Source organism: Rhinopithecus bieti, unplaced genomic scaffold (assembly GCF_001698545.2).
Source record: "Rhinopithecus bieti isolate Rb0 unplaced genomic scaffold, ASM169854v2 scaffold_21542, whole genome shotgun sequence".
Classification (NCBI taxonomy): domain Eukaryota; kingdom Metazoa; phylum Chordata; class Mammalia; order Primates; family Cercopithecidae; genus Rhinopithecus; species Rhinopithecus bieti.
Window position 1 is genome coordinate 1,184,342 of NW_016810483.1, and position 6,423 is coordinate 1,190,764.

Sequence of the window (6,423 nt, forward strand, 5' to 3'; positions counted from 1 at the left end):
AGATATTCCTCACAGGGGCTGGGATACTGATTCAACAACTCTAGAGAGCCATTGATTGCCTCCTGGTCTTGAAAGGTGTTAATTCCCTGGTTAATTTCAGCCTGCTGCTTGCTCTGGCAGAGTGAGCTCCAATCCTCAGAGGAAGCCCTCAGGCAAAGAGGCAAGGAGACACAGGTGCTGGCCAACAAAGCTAGGCTGACACATTATTTGATTTCATTCATAGCAAGTTCAGAGAGAAGCAAAACAGATCTATGGTGTTAGAAGTCCAGACAGCAGGTACCTTGTGAGGGGATGATTAGAGGAAGATTTGTAAGATTATGATCTTGTCTAATTTATTGATCTGAGTTTGCACAGATGCGTTCATTTCATACAAAGTCATTGACCTGTACACTTGTAATCTGTGTACTTTTCTACATGTCTTTTCTATTTAAATATATTTACAAAAACACTAAGTCTCATTTCTTGGAATGGGCTTTTTCTAGTAACTTAAAGTGTCTGAAAAGTTCTAGAATTGAATCAAGATGTCACCAAGGGAGACATTACCCAAAGGAAAATGGGAATTCAGCTGAGCAGAGATGAGGGCAGCAACATCAGACATGACAAATGACCTGCCGCTCCAACAGAAACCACTAGAATCAAACACAAAGAAAGGAAATGGATGGGAAGAAGTCAATTTTGAGATTATTTCCCAGCCCCAATAAACTGCGATTTCTTGAAAAACCAGTTGCAAATGTTTGGCAGCAGCTTTGCAAAGAAGGTCCTCTGAGAAAGGATTCCAGATGGATAGGATGTTTCCCCAATACGTCTCTTGTCTTCAGGCTCCAGGGAGACCTGGCAGGGGCCGGCGTTGCAGCCCAACACACATGAGGGACCCATTGGCTTCTTCAAACTTCCCACTAAATGTTGTGATTAACCACGCTGTGGCTCCAATTAGATCAAATAAAAGCAACATGTTAAAAGAATAGCAGCAGGAGGTAATGTGCATATCATTAAAGAACGAGTTACAAATATGAGTCCTTTGGTGAGCCTAATAGAGACATGTCGCATGGAGCTGAGACAAATGAAGAGTCTGCTGGTTTGAGGTTGCACCCTGAGTTTGCCATGGGTTGGGAGCTGGGTAGATATTAGTAAGAACGTTATCAAGGAATAATAGCCATTTTTTAGGGCTTCCTATCTGCCAGACACTGTGTGAAGTGCTTTGCATGCAATACTAATGAAGTAAGTTGTATTTATTCCATTTTGTGTTGAAGAAACTGAGGACCTAAGCAGATGGGAGAATTGATAAAGGTTAAACAGTTAACTAGTGGCTGGGTCTGCCTGAATCCAAAGTCCACCTGATTTTAATTTTTTATTGAAATTGAGGTATAACTTACATATAGGAAGATATGGACATCTTAAGTGTAAGGAACTATTGCCTATGTATACACCTGTGCAATCACCACCTAGGTCAAGCTATGGAGCATCCCTGGCATTCCAGAAGGTTCTCTTATGCCCCTTTTCCAGTCACTATCACTCCCAAAGAAAGTGCTGCTCAGAGTAGTTTTGCCTGTCCTTGAACCTCATAGGTGGCAGCCTACCCTGTGTGCTGTTTTGTATCTAGCCTCTTTCACTCAACTTATTTTCGAGATTTACCCATATGTATAGTGCTTGAATTAGTAGCTCATTCATTTTTCATTGCCGAGTAGTATTCCACTTAGAAATATACTGCACTTGATTGATTTGTTCTGCTGATAGTATTCAGGTTGTTTCCAGTTTTCAAGGCCAAGTGCTTTTAACCACACATATTTCACTGTAGATTGATGAAGGCAGCTGGGTTACTTGTTTTTGTTGTTGTTGTTTGTTTGTTTGTTTATTTGAGACAGAGTCTCAGTCTGTCACCCAGGCTGGAGTGCATTGGCATGATCTTGGCTCACTGCAACCTCCGCCTCCTGGGTTCAAGCGATTCTCCTGCCTCAGCCTCCCGAGTAGCTGGCATTACAGGTGCATGCCACCATGCCTGGCTGATTTTTGTATTTTTATTAGAGACAGGGTTTCACCCTGTTGGCCAGGCTAGTCTCGAACTCCTGCCTGCCTCAGTCTCCCAAAGTGCTGGGATTACAGGCGTAAGCCAGCTGGGTTACTTGTAATAGTCGGGCAGGGGAACTTACATGAAAAAAGAAGGAGGTTTCAGAGGTCACAACTATGAACAGTAAAGCTAAGAAAACATGAAAGCTGAACGGAAACCTCTTGCTCTCAGATTTCTGCATAGCTCCTGCCCTTGTGTCTTTCAGTCCGGTCTCTGCTCAGATGTCACATTCTGCATACAATGGCACGTCCTAACAGATGAAATGATGGCATAGGCATGCAATCTGCAAAATCCATACCGCAGGATATTCTAGGGGACAAATGACCTGGCCATTTCAACAAAAACCTGCAAGAAACAAAAACAAAGAAAGGAAATGGGTAAGAACCTAAAGACTGAAAGAGATTTGTTTGAACCTGAATTTAAGTAAGGTTCATAGCATGCAAAAATATTTGCGACAATGGGGAGGTGTGAACACTGATGGAACATGATCGTATATTAGGGAGTCCTGGTTATTTTTTAAGTGCGATAATGGCATTGAGGTTATGTTTTGTAAAAGTCTCTGTCTTTTAGAGTTAAAATAAATGACACCTCTCCACCTTCACACTCTAGCTTGCTTACCTTGTGCAGGGGAGGAAAGATTTCTTTCCTCACTCATTGCTAGGTTTATGATTGAGATACCTATAATAAAAGACAGATTGACAAGAGAAAAGCATAGAAATTTATTTAATATAGTTTTATATGACATGGGAGCCTTTAGAAGTGAAAGACTACAAACAACAACAACGGGGAAACCTGTGTATTTTTACGCTAAGTTTGATGAAGAGGTGGACAGTCCTGGAGAAGTGTGATTGGACAAAGCGGGTGTGATCTACCGATAATTACCTGGGGGCCTGTTTGTTCAGATTCTTCGCTGAGTCCCTGCGTCATGGACTCTCCTTTCCTCCGCTTATGAGGTGGGCACAGCCCACATGAGTAGTATTCCACTGTATTCCACCTGAGGCTCTTATGACCGACTTCAGCAGAAGGTCAGAGGATTCTATGATATTTGATGGTGTGCTTCAGGAGGGAAGGGTGGGGGTCAGAGAGACCTTCCCGCTTCTGCGGTTTTCTCAGAAGCCAAGATGCTCTAGTTTGGGGTAGCATGTCCTAAATCCTATCACCTGCCTAATGTTACTTACTAGCTCTCATTTCCCTCTCACACTTGCCCTTTTTGCTTTCTTGAGTAGAAGCTTCATAAAGGCAAGACCTTCATCTTATTCACAGCAACTGATTCTATCACCTCATATGGCACCTGACACATAGAAGGTACTCAATAAATATTTGTTGAATGGACGCATGAAGTGTTTGAGAAAGTTCCCCTGCAAGCAAAATGTCAAAGAATTGAAAAACAGAAGGAAACGATGAAGCCTGGGGACATGGTTTCTGAAATCAGTTTTTTTTTTTTTTTTTTACAGTGCAAAGAGCTGGCTGTGAAAGGCAGCTGTGTTAGAACTATTTATGAAACTCTCACTTGTGCCTGATTGGGGGGAGATAAAAATCAACCTCCCCAAAGGCCCCCCAGCTTGAGTTGTGGCTGCTGCACTATGGGCTTGTTTATGTTTAGCAGCTGGGGTCCACAGGGAGCCTGTGACAAGGGCCGGGACTGCAGCAGTTGAAGATGTGCCTGTCATTATTTAATTAAATCATCGTGGGCATGTCCCTTAACTTCTCGGAGCCTCAGTTTCATCTATGGTAAAAGAGCTCGATTATTCATCTACTCACAGGGTTTCTGAGAGAAGCAAAGGACGGGCTGGTCCCAAGGAACTGCATTTGATAAGCCCCCTCCTCCCCCAACCCTACCCCTTCCCCAGGTGATTCTCAAACTGGTGTGCCTGGGAGAAACCACACCAATGGAAGTTACTTGAAACACAGGAGAAAAGATTGTAAAGTTGTGTCTAAAAAAAAAATTGCTAACAGTCAAACTGCCTTTGAAAATTCTCTGGGAAGGGACCTCCCTAGAGAGGACAGCCATCTCTCCAGGTCAACACAGACAGTGTTTCCTCCAGTGCTGGAACAGACCACCATGCTTTCCCTGGGCCCCAGATGAACGAGGTGATGTGAGGCTCACCCCCCTTATGGGAAGACACTCTCACTGAGCGGGGCTCGGAGAAACTGGGATCCAGTGGTTGGCACAGCCAGGTTCTGAACGTGGACCATCTGGCCCCAGAGGCAAGGACCTACAACCCCTGTGCAGTATGGGTGTCCAAGGGGACCTCCATGGACCGGCTGTGCTTGGGTTAAAGTAGCTTTAGGGCTGTCGGCCTGGACGCGGCGCACAGGCAGAAGTGAAGAGGGGAGGAGGGGAGGAAGGGAGGTGTGCAGTGCAGGGGAGATAACCACAGAAACCACCACAAGGGGAGACGTGGGCCTTCACCCGGCTTCGGTGGTCACTGGTCCCACGGGCGGGACTAGGCAGGTGAGCTGTGATTAAAAATTGGCTCAAACACCGGTCCTTGACCCAAGCTGCTCACAAATCAGAGAGGCTGGCTGCTTTGAGTTTCCTCTGTTTCCTTTCTTTTTCTTCTTGGTTATAGGCACTGCACAGTGTTGGGACAGGCTAGAAGGAGACCCCAGGACAACAAAAAGGCCTGCACGATCCCCAGCCTGACCATCAACGGGGACCTGCCATGGGTCAGAAACGACCTGCCCACACACCTCCGCACATCCTCCGAGGCTGGGGAGGAGGAGGAGGCAGGATTCCTGGCTTCCCTCCAGGCTCTGCAACCACTTCCCCTCCTCCCTCTCTCCTGCTATTAAATTTAGGTCTCTTTCCGGAATGTTCTAAACCTTTTTAAAGGCAGCAACACACTGTTCCTGAGTTGGCTGTTACCTCTGAGAAACCGGGAATGAATTGCCAAGTAATTGCCGATGGCTTTGAGCCTGGACTCTGGGCTCGGGATCCTCCTAGGCCCACCCCTGGGATGAGTCATCGTTCATCAGAAGGACCCCTCCCTCCTAAGACCCCTGAGCTGCTCCAGGCGCCGCTGTAAAAGCTGGCCTTGGCATGGCTCCTGTCTCTCCCCATGCCTGACCGCCCTGCTCCTCACCCCGCGGTCCTCTCCCTGATGGTAGCTCATTCATTCCACCGGTCTCTGTCACAGACCCCAACAGGCTCTGCCTGTGGCCGCTGACCCTCATTCCTGGGCAGGCTGATCCCACCCTAACGGTTTCCAACAACTGCTGGCTTTGCCCGAGGGTCCTCTCTGGCTGCCCCAGCCAGCCCAGCCCCTGGTACAAGCCAGACCAGAAGTTCCAGGGTGTTACCCCTCCAGTCCCCAGCTGCCCTCAGCCATGCCTGGTGGACACACACGCCAGCTCCTGTGCCCCTCCATGGGGATAGCTAAGGTGTGTTCCATTCCCCATACTGCGGAACCCAGTTCCCCACAGACACACCCTGCAGGGCTTTTTCTCCCTTCCTTCTCTCACTTCCCCTCTCTTACTGGGTCACCTAACCACTTGCACTGACATCTGTGCCAGTGGGAACTCAACCTTGAGAACGCCTTTCAGAGGCTTAACACATATTCATGCTGAGCCAGGTAACTAACCGCTTGGGCTGTCTTAGGCAAAAGAGGTGTGACCGCAAACAGACAGATCTGACCCCAGACATTGCAGAGGTCAGCCTCACAGACACAAGGACTGCTGAAGCACTACTGCCAAATTTGCAATTCGCTTTTAAAAGATTTGAGTTCCTACCATGGGCCAAGCAGTGTGCCAGGCTCTGGTGATATGGGGTTCAGTAAATTAGATGAGAATTTTCTTTACTGAGGTATACATGCTGGTGGAGCTATCCAATGACTAAGAAAAAAAAACGTCAATTGTAAGTGTTATGCAGAGTGTAATGTGTTACTTTAGGTGCTCAGGGAAAGTCATATTTAGGCTGAGCTATGAATTATACAAAGGAGCCAAATGGATACAGGTAAGACAGATGGGCCGGGCGCGGCGGCTCATGTCTGTAATCCCAGCACTTTGGGAGGCTGAGGTGGGTGAATTGCTTTAGCCCAGATGTTAGAGACTAGCCTAGACAACATGGTGAGATACCGTCTCTACAAAAAATGTAAAAATGAGCCATCAATGATGATATGTACCTGTAGTCCCAGACACTCAGGAGGCTGAGGTGGGGGGATCATAAGCCCAGGAGGTTGAGGCTACAGTGAGCCATGATCGCGCCACTGCACTCCAGCCTGGGCGACAGAACAAGATACTGTCTCAAAAACAACAACAACAAAAAGACAGGAGACCACAGATAGAGGGAGCAAAAGCGTGAAAATGGGAAGCTTTCTCAGAGTGCTATGAATGGAGCGACTTCCTGGAAACTGGGC